This window comes from Aedes aegypti, chromosome 3 (genome assembly GCF_002204515.2).
Source record: "Aedes aegypti strain LVP_AGWG chromosome 3, AaegL5.0 Primary Assembly, whole genome shotgun sequence".
Classification (NCBI taxonomy): Eukaryota; Metazoa; Arthropoda; class Insecta; order Diptera; family Culicidae; genus Aedes; species Aedes aegypti.
In genome coordinates, this window is record NC_035109.1 from 347,390,215 (window position 1) to 347,400,943 (window position 10,729).

Here is a 10,729-nt window from a genome sequence, read left to right on the forward strand (position 1 = left end):
GGAGAAATTCCACCGCCGGGGAACTCTCCGTCGGTGTAGATTAGGTCCACCGTCGGGGACTGGTCGAGTAGAATACGGCGGAACGCTGGTATTGAATAGTCGGGGCGCCTACGAACCGGAAGTTATGCTCAACCGGAATCGTTGGACCGACCTCGGCATCTTACCAGCTGAACTATGGAAAGGAGATGGTCGCCGTAACCGTACGAGTGCGGGCTTTGTATGAGCTCAGAGTGGTGCACAAACTGGAGCCGAAGGGCTCAGAATGTTGCATGTAGGTACTAACAAATTGACGGGTCGCCAAAGGGCGAAAATAGGTATTAACAAATTACTAACGAGTGGAGCCGAAGGGCTCAGCATGAGGCACGTCGTTGAACGGTTTTAAAACTGCTAACAGGAGCCGAAGGGCTCAGGAGCCAAAGGGCTCAGGAGCCGAAGGGCTCAGCATGTAGAATAACAAATTGAAGTGGTGCGCTCAGCACGTTGTCCTCCCCTTCGAAGTAATATCGGAAGGTAGTTCCGGAGGGTGATGGTGATGGTACTAAACCTAGGAGAGTGTTTTTAGTGGGGAAGGCACTAAGTGGATCCCACACCGCGCCAAAAATTACACTGGCATGAGCATGAACATATACAGGCCAGTCTATGAAGATTTTTAAACTCCTAGTTGCATGAAAAAAAAAAAAAAAAAAAAAAAACATACACACACACGGACATGTGGGTTGCAAAATGGTGAGTCGACAACCAGGAAGGAGCGTCCAACATAGCTCTGGTCCTCACAAGCCCCTACCTCACGCTTCCACGGGTCTAACGATGACAAAGACCGCCAGCTAAGGGTTGCGTACTTAGCTGGTAGTGCAACCTGGGCACTGTTGTCCTTCTGACATCAGCTAGAGTGAGGAGGTGCCAGGTGGAAGCTTGGGATTTTTACCCTTTCCAAGCGAAACTCATACATACAGCCGTATGGAATACCACCTTTGGTACTTCCTTCGGGAGGTGGCCGAGCGTCTGGTCCATCTGACCAGGGGCTCAAGCATGGTCTACCTAGGATGTGGCGGGGGTTCATCAGTGGGCTCTGGTGAATCTCTACAAAAAACCACATATCTGTAAGTAACCCTGAACAAGCGACCTGGTACCGCTTTCAAAGTGCCTTAGCCCAACCATTGGAGTGCCAACCGGCACATTAGGATCGATGCCAGTAAGATCCTAATTACGGCATACTGGCTGCAAGGACAAGGACAAGGTCAAGGACTGTATCAACACGACGTTATAGAGCTGACAATCGCTCTATTCCACTTCCTTAGTAAGAATGGGTGACACTATTCTGAAACGGCAGGTGGGCTAATGGAACGGTTGCCCCCGTCCCGTTAAAACCGTGGCAGGCCTCCTAGTACGTTCAAAGCTCGCCACCTTAGCTGGTGGAAGTAGGCTCAGATGGATATTCCTGACTAGCGTCGATCTGGCTCTGAACCCGGTACCCCATGAAGGACCGTGTCAGCCCTCGCGTGGACCTCACTGCAAGCAAAGGTACCCATGGGATCACAAGGACGACTACTTACGACGGGTGGAGATAGCGGCTTGGAGGGGGGACCCTTAAGCATGGAAGTTAACAACATCAACGTAGGTGAAACAGCGAATCCGTTCGCAAAAAGTGGCTTGCCGAGGTCGCCACCGAAGCAATGCCAACAGCAGGAGCTGGAACAGCAGCAGCTGGAACACCAGCAGAGCGAAGATGAACTGCACGAGCAGCGAACACGTGAACAGGAGCGGCGGGATAAGTCGCAAAGTGAGCAGGAGCAGCGTGAGAGACAGCAGCAACATCAGCTGCAAAGTGCGTGGAAGTTACCCCCGAGGCAATCGAAGGTGGAAGCGGCGAAAACCGTCGTAGATGAGCTTCGGGAATTCGTCGATAAGAGGCACAACGTGCACAAAGACATTAAGGACCTCGTGGCAAGGATTCAAGGAACCCTCGGATCCGCCGTCAAGGACTGGAGGAAAGTGATGCAGAGGATTGAAGCTGTTGAAACCGAGTTAGCGGCGACCAAAAAGGCCCTGGCAGCTGCGGTAGTGCAGCCGGAAAAAACCGGCATAGCCCCTCGGAAAGACAGCAAGGGGAAAGAAAGGTCAGCGGGAATAGGAACTACGCCAAGTTTCACCCCCAAAAGACATAGGTCGTCACCAGGAGACGAAAGACAGGCTGTATCCAAGAAGCCGAAAAACGTAAATCCAAAACCGGCGGATGAAGTGCTCAGAGGGGGACCTGGCGATATCCCATGGCAAGAGGTCCGGAACAAGAAGAAGAGAGGCAAACAGGAGAGTGCCAGAAAGCAAAGGCCAATCAGGAAGAAGGCAAAATGCGAAGCTGTTGTCGTCAAAACTAGCGAGGACACTTATGCTGAAGTCTTGCGGGCCATGAGGACGGACCCTCAACTAAAGGAGTTTAGTGCCGACGTTCAGAAGATCAGACGCACCCAGACGGGAGACATGCTCATCGAGCTAAAAAAAGACTCGGTGAACAAAAGCTCGACATACAAAGAGCTAACCGAGAGAGTCATGGGCGAAAAGGTGCAGGTGAAAGCCATGTGCCCTGAAGTGACACTCCAATTGCGGGATCTGGATTGGATCACCACCGAAGAGGAAGTGAGGACCGCCATAAAGGAGCAGTGCGATCTGGAAACGGTGCAGATGACAGTACGGCTAAGAAGAGCACCGCTTGGTACACAGGCGGCGTCCATAAAGCTCCCAGTAGACGCAGCCAACAAAGCGCTGGAAGTCGGGAAAATTCGAGTCGGTTGTTCAGTATGTCCACTGAAGATCTCCCAGAGACCGGAGGGATGCTACAGGTGCCTGGAATACGGCCACCTGGCACGGAACTGCGAAGGACCAGACAGAAGTAAGCTCTGTAGATGGTGTGGCGACGAAGGTCACAAGGCGCAAGATTGCAACAATAAGCAAAGGTGCCTGATCTGCAAGGACAAAAGTCGCAACAGACACGCGACGGGAGGCCCTAAGTGTCCGGCCTTCAAGCAAGCGAGAAATTCTAAACCGCAGTGGAGGTAACTCAGCTAAACCTCAACCACTGTGACACAGCGCAACAGCTGCTGTGGAAGTCCGTATCGGAATCGAAGTGCGACGTAGCTATCCTTGCCGAGCCGTATCGAGTACCAGCTGGAAACGGTAACTGGATCGCTAATAAGGCGAAGACAGCGGCAATCTGGACGATGGGGAGGTATCCTATCCAGGAAATAGTGTTCCAGGCGGACGAAGGCTTCGTTATTGCAAAGCTTAACTATGTGTACGTGTGTAGCTGCTACGCACCCCCCCGCTGGACATTGGACCAGTTCAACGAGATGCTGGACGAGCTAACCGATAAGCTAGCCGACCGGAGACCAGTCGTCATCGCTGGCGACTTCAATGCTTGGGCAGTTGAGTGGGGCAGCCGTCTCACCAACCCAAGAGGGCGTAGTCTACTAGAAGCGCTGGCAAGGCTGGACGTAGACTTGGGTAACGAAGGAACAACCAGCACCTACCGTAGAGATGGCCGGGAATCAATAATCGACATCACTTTCTGTAGTCCTGTGTTGACGGGAGGCCTGAACTGGAGAGTCTGCGATGGGTACACTCATAGCGATCATCAGGAGGTCCGGTATAGAATTGGTGGAAGAACACAATGCTCACAGAGAGCGAGTACACCTCATGAGCAGATGTGGAAAACGAAACGTTTTAACGAAGAGCTTTTCGTGGAAGCCCTCAGAAGAGAAGAGCAGGTTCTGAACTTGAGATCGGAGGAGTTAACGGCTGCGATGGTACGAGCATGCGACATTGCCATGCCACGGAAGGTCGAGCCGAAATACAGACGTCGTCCGGTATACTGGTGGAATGAGACACTTGGCAACCTCCGCAAAAGATGTCTCCAAGCCAGGAGACGGATGCAAAGAGCCAAAACCGATGGTGAGAGGGAAGAGCGAAGAGTAACATTGAGGGCGGCGAAAGCCGATCTGAAAAGAGAAATTTCGCTGAGCAAGAGAACGTGCTTCAAGGAGTTGTGTCGCGATGCCAATGCAAATCCGTGGGGAGATGCATACAGGGTGGCGATGGCCAAGATCAGTGGTCCAGCCGTACCCGCTGAAACATGCCCAGAGAAGTTGCAGATTATCGTCGACGGGTTGTTCCCACAACACGCGCCAACGGTCTGGTCACCGACACCGTATGGCCAGGAAGGTGAAGAAAGAGCAATCATTACCAATGAGGAGCTCATAGAGGCGGCCAAGAAAATGAAGCCGAAGAAAGCGCCTGGCCCTGATGGTATCCCCAACGTAGCGTTGAAAGCTGCTATCACGGCCAACCCAGATATGTTCCGGACATCACTCCAGATCTGCTTAGATGAGGGACATTTCCCAGCACAGTGGAAAAGGCAAAAACTGGTTCTGCTACCGAAACCGGGTAAGCCCCCCGGTGAACCAGGCTCGTTTCGGCCGATATGTTTGCTTGACACACTCGGAAAGCTGTTGGAGAGGATCATCCTCAATAGACTGATGGCGTTCACTGAGGGAGAGCGTGGACTGTCGGAGTGGCAGTATGGATTCCGGAAAGGAAAGTCAACGGTAGATGCCATCAAAACAGTGATTGACACAGCCGACAAAGCAAGGACAAAAAAACGTAGAGGTAACCGTTACTGTGCTGTCGTGACGATAGATGTGAGAAACGCCTTTAACAGTGCAAGCTGGGAAGCCATTGCTGTGGCGTTACATAAAATGAAGGTTCCGGATTATCTGTGCAAGATACTAGGAAGCTACTTTGAAAACCGGGTCTTGAGCTACAGCACTAGCGAAGGACAGAAGACGAGGTCGGTAAATGCGGGAGTTCCACAGGGCTCTATCCTGGGTCCAACGTTGTGGAATGCTATGTACGACGGAGTGCTGACGCTTAGGCTGCCAACAGGCGTCAAAATCGTTGGATTTGCAGACGACATCACGCTTGTGGTCATTGGTGACTCACTGGAAAGGGTGGAGGTTCTCGCTACAGAAGCAGTGGACGCAGTCGAAAACTGGATGTACGAGAAGAAACTGGTGATAGCCCACCAAAAAACGGAGCTGTTGCTTATCAGCAATCGAAAAGTGGTGCAGAAGGCTGAGATTACAGTGGGAGAACACACCATAGCCTCAAAGCGGGAGCTAAAACACCTCGGCGTAATGATCGACGATCGGCTGAACTTCAACTGCCATGTCGATTACGCGTGCGAGAAAGCAGCAAGGGCAGTCACAGCGCTGTCCAGGATCATGCCGAATAACTCGGCGATTTGCAGCAGTAAGCGGAGGCTATTGTCTACCGTGGCTACGTCGATCCTGAGGTACGCTAGCCCGGCGTGGGGAACCGCAATGAAGACGAAGAGGAACCGAGTCAAGCTTAGCAGCACGTATAGGCTGATGGCCATGCGGGTAGCGAGTGCCTACCGAACCATATCTTCGGAGGCAGTATGCGTGATTGCCGGAATGGTCCCTATCGGCTACGTTTTGGAAGAGGATAAGGAGTGCTACGAAGCTAGTAGTACTAGAGGAGCCCGGAAGATTGCCCGAGCCGACACGATGGTGAAATGGCAACGCGAGTGGGATACCGCTGAGAAGGGAAGGTGGACTTATCGCCTTATTCCAAATCTGGCGAAATGGGTGAGCAGATCCCATGGAGAAGTCAACTTCCACTTGACGCAGTTCTTGTCAGGTCACGGCTGCTTCAAGAAATATCTGCACAGGTTCGGCCACGCAGAGTCGCCGCTCTGCGCTGAGTGCCCAGTCGTAGAGGAGTCGCCGGAACACGTCATTTTCGAGTGTCCACGTTTTGCTGCGGAACGTAGCGAGATGACAGCGGTCTGCGGTGCTGACGTAACCGTAGACAACGTAGTGGATAGAATGTGTAGCGATGAGGTGATGTGGAACGCGGTGAACATGGCGGTGACGAAAATAATGTCATTGCTTCAGCGGAAGTGGAGGGAGGAACAAGCCGGTGAACCGGAAGTCAGTCTCCAACCGGAATCACCGAACCGACCTCGGCACCCAACCGGTAGGTAAGCTTGATCCACCGTCGGGGACAAGACCGAGTAGATCGTGGAAAAGCCCCGGAAATTGTAGGCTTCGTGGCCGTGCGGTTAGCGGCGTCAGTCGTTTAGGCATATTGTGCCATGAAGTGTGGGTTCGATTCCCACTCCAGTCGGTGGAAACTTTTCGTCAAACGAAAAATTCATCATTGGGCTACTGGGTGTTTCGTGTTGTCCGTTGCCTAATGTTTGTGATTGTTCAGTCTGTGCAGCCTTGAGCTGAAGACGGTGTAAATTGTCTTGCCAAATTGGTCGTCAGGGCACCTGTGAACCGGAAGTCATCCGCCAACCGGAATCGCAGGACCGACCTTGGCACCTATCCGGGCAGCATCGGTACCGGAAGAACTTCCACCTCCGGGAACCTCGTCGGAACTAGGAATACTAACAAATTATTAATGGGAGCCGAAGGGCTCAGCATGGCATGGATTAGGAACTAACAAATTAATGATGGAGCCGAAGGGCTTAATGAAGGGTGCGCGTAGCATGTGTCGCCTCTTCTTCGAAGTAATACCGCAAGGTGGTGCCGGAGAAGAATTCTTTACGGTGACGGTGTACCTAGGAGACTGTTTTTTAGTGGGTAGGCGCCCCATTGCGAATCCCACACAGTGCCAAACCATACACTGTGGCATGAGCATGAACAAATACAGGCCAGTCTTGAGAAGATTTTTTAACTCCTAGAGATGCATGAAAAAAAAAAAAAACACACGGACATGTGCTCAGTTCGTCGAGCTCTATCGATTGGTATATGAGACTTGGCCCTCCGGGCCTCGGATCAAAAGTCGGTTTTTCAAGCGATCTTTATACCCTTCTTATGGTTGTAAGAAGGGTAAAAAGGGGAATTTTAGAGATTTTTGAAAATAATGATTTTTATCTCTGTAATTTATAATTCGATTGCAATATGATTGTGAATGATATCCGAGCTTTCAATCGACGAAAAAAGAGCTTAAATTGGATTAAAAGTAGCTGAGAAATTGATCAAAATGTAAACAAATGAATATTCCAGAGAAATTTGTTTTCCAGTACTTTAGAAAATTCTTCCAATGATATCTCTGAAACTAGTAATCCGATTTCAATGAAAATTTGAAGGCTTATGATTGAATGTCAGAGCTTTCATTAGCCGATAAAAGAACTTAAATCGGTTCAAAAATGGCTGAGATATCGATCAAAATGCAGACAGTTGAAAATATTAGAATATGCTTTTTCTAGTACTTCACGATACTGTTTGAATCATAATTCTGTAACGAAATGTCCGATCGCAATGAAATTCAATAGCGTTCTATGGGAATGTTGTAGCTTTCTTTAAGAGCTAAAAGTGTTTAAATCGGTTGACAAACGGCTGAGATAATTGAGTGACATTTTTTGTAACACACACACACATACACACACACATACACACACACATACACACACACATACACACACACATACACACACACGGACATGTGCTCAGTTCGTCGAGCTCTATCGATTGGTATATGAGACTTGGCCCTCCGGGCCTCGGATCAAAAGTCGGTTTTTCAAGCGATCTTTATACCCTTCTTATGGTTGTAAGAAGGGTAAAAATGAATATTTCAGAGAAATTTGTTTTCCAGTACTTTAGAAAATTCTTCCAATGATATCTCTGAAACTAGTAATCCGATTTCAATGAAAATTTGAAGGCTTATGATTGAATGTCAGAGCTTTCATTAGCCGATAAAAGAACTTAAATCGGTTCAAAAATGGCTGAGATATCGATCAAAATGCAGACAGTTGAAAATATTAGAATATGCTTTTTCTAGTACTTCACGATACTGTTTGAATCATAACTCTGTAACGAAATGTCCGATCGCAATGAAATTCAATAGCGTTCTATGGGAATGTTGTAGCTTTCTTTAAGAGCTAAAAGTGTTTAAATCGGTTGACAAACGGCTGAGATAATTGAGTGATATTTTTTGTAACACACACACACATACACACACACATACACACACACATACACACATGGTTGCAAAAAGGGGTTGCAAAATGGTGAGTCGACAACTAGGAAGGAGCGACCAACATAGCTCTGGTCCTCACAAGCCCCTACCTCACGCTTCCACGGGTCTAACGATGACAAAGACCGCCAGCTAAGGGTTGCGTACTTAGCTGGTAGTGCAACCTGGGCACTGTTGTCCTTCTGACATCAGCTAGAGTGAGGGGGTGCCAGGTGGGAGCTTGGGATTCTTACCTTTTCCAAGCGAAACTAGTACATACAGCCGTATGGAATACCACCTTTAGTACTTCCCTTGGGAAGTGGCCGAGCGTCCTGGTCCTTCTGACTAGGGGCTCAAGCATGGTCTACCTAGGATGTGGCGGGGGTTTCATCAGTGGGCTCTGGTGAATCTCTACAAAAAACCACAGATCTGCAAGTAGCCCTGAACAAGCGACCTGGTACCGCTTTCAAAGTGCCTTAGCCCATCATCTGGAGTGCCAACCGGCACATTAGGATCGACGCCAGTAAGATCTTAATTACGGCATACTGGCGGCATGGACTGAGGAACTGGAACAAGGAACACGACATATCTACGCTACAGAGCTGACAGCCGCACTATTCTACTCCCTTAGTAAGGATGGGTGACACTTCCCTGAAACGGCGGGTGGGCCAATAGTGCGGTTGCCCCCGTCCCGTTAAAACCGTGGCAGGCCTTCAAGTACGTTCGACGTCTGTTCATCAAGCGTGATGAGTACATAGGTTCGGATGTAGCATCCCCGATCTACGCCGATCTGGCACTGTACCCGGCCCCATAAGGGTCCGTGTCAACCCCACGCATGGCCTCACTGCCTACAACGCTCATAGGTATGAGATAACCATGGATCGCAAAGGCGACTATGTACGACGGATGAAGATAGCGGCTCGGAGGGGGGACCCACTAAAATGGAGAGTAATTGATGACACCTTTAGGCAGTTGGAGAAGCGCGAACGCGTTTCGCAAGAAGTGGTTTTATGCGTTTTGCGGAGTCACACAGCCTGACCGAGACCACTCGGGGAGTTGTGGGCTAAAAGTCCGTAAGCCGAGTAGCGCTTTAGCCAATAGCACATACTGTGAGCCGAAAAATTGGGTGTTGAACACCCAGCAAGCAACACAGCAGGCGGAAGAGGACGTTGCTAAACCGCGTGTTCACAACCCTTGGAGCGTGAAGCATAATTTCTACGGACCCACAGCGAACGATCCTCGCGCACTCTGGAGAATAGGCGAGTTTGGCTTCGAGACTATTAGGAGGACATGGTTCACACCGAGCATGCTACGTAGTTGTCGGCAAGAGAGAGAAATAAGTGCCACTGCTGCGAGATTCAAGCCAGCATCAGGGGACGGCATTAGGTTGCCGCCGTAATCAGCAGCGAGGCTGTGAGCAGAATGCCGCGCTCAGAATGCGACCAAGCGAACCGATGCCAGAACCTGCTCTTTATATGGAAGAGGCGACGAGCCGGAACGACCTCAGCCGAGAGCGATGTTCAGAGACGAGCCGAGAATCACCAAAATACCCTTCTCCCAGACTCGAGGCGACTTATAAGGTTCAGTGTAACTCACTTCTAGCGACACGCACACAGATTTCACTAGAAGAAACGTAGACAGAATACGCGTCAACACCCAAGAGAGATTGCTGGAAGTGAAGGTGAAGGCGTATCGTCGAGTCAGCGAGAAGAAGAAACCCGACCAAGTGGAGAGAAGAGAAAGAAGCCGCGAAACAGAATGAATACGAAAGATAACACTGTCAAACCTCCTAAGTCTCGGCTACAAGGTGATGCGTCATCCGTCGAATGAGAGAGCGAACGAAGCAACCAACAACGTACCCTGCGCTCCTCAAAAGAGGTGACAGGATAGACTCTTCGGAGCACTAATGGAACTGGGAGGCGGACAACGTGTCAACACGGCAGAACGCACAGAAGGGCGCGTATCTATGATTCGTTAGCGTTCTGGAGAAAGGAACCCCACTGAGGCCACTCTGCGGGCAGAGGATGTCAAACGAGCCTCCAGAGGAATCCATCGCCAATCCTTGGGCGACCGAGGCACAGTTGAAGAGGCTGCGTTTGCGCAGCCGAGGGGTAACAGTGCCCAGATCGCGTAGATCGGCAGTGGTCGAGTGCGAGAGAGATCTTGATGAGCATCACGCCGACGGAAAGAAAGACCTGAAGTGGCCGCACATGGTCCGCGAAGCAGTGATAACCCTAGAATGGACAATGTGAAGTCTTCTATGCGTTAACATGGACAGATCCGGTATGGAGGCTCACATCAGACGGGCGGCAGATCAGATTTGACCTAGTGGAAGAACTCTAGCCGAACACAAGTCTGGTGGCAGCATCGAGGCACGATCAAAGATCTGATGTTGGATCGGTGTGCCAGCTGGACACTGGTACCGCTACGCATCGCCAAGCAAATGAGGAGATTGTCAAAACGCGAGAGGACGGATGCAGAGGATCACGGACCATCAGTCGAAGAACTGTAAGGGCCCGGACAGGTCCGCGACGACTATCGCGCCGCGTGAATTTTGCGGCGCGGAGAGAGGATAGGTCACGTGTGCACCTCACCGGGACTTGTACAAAGCGCCTGATCATAGGCTGCGCGGAGTAGTAGCACTATAGGCATGCCGAAGGGACGGAGAACCGACTGTCCAAGAGAGAGACAA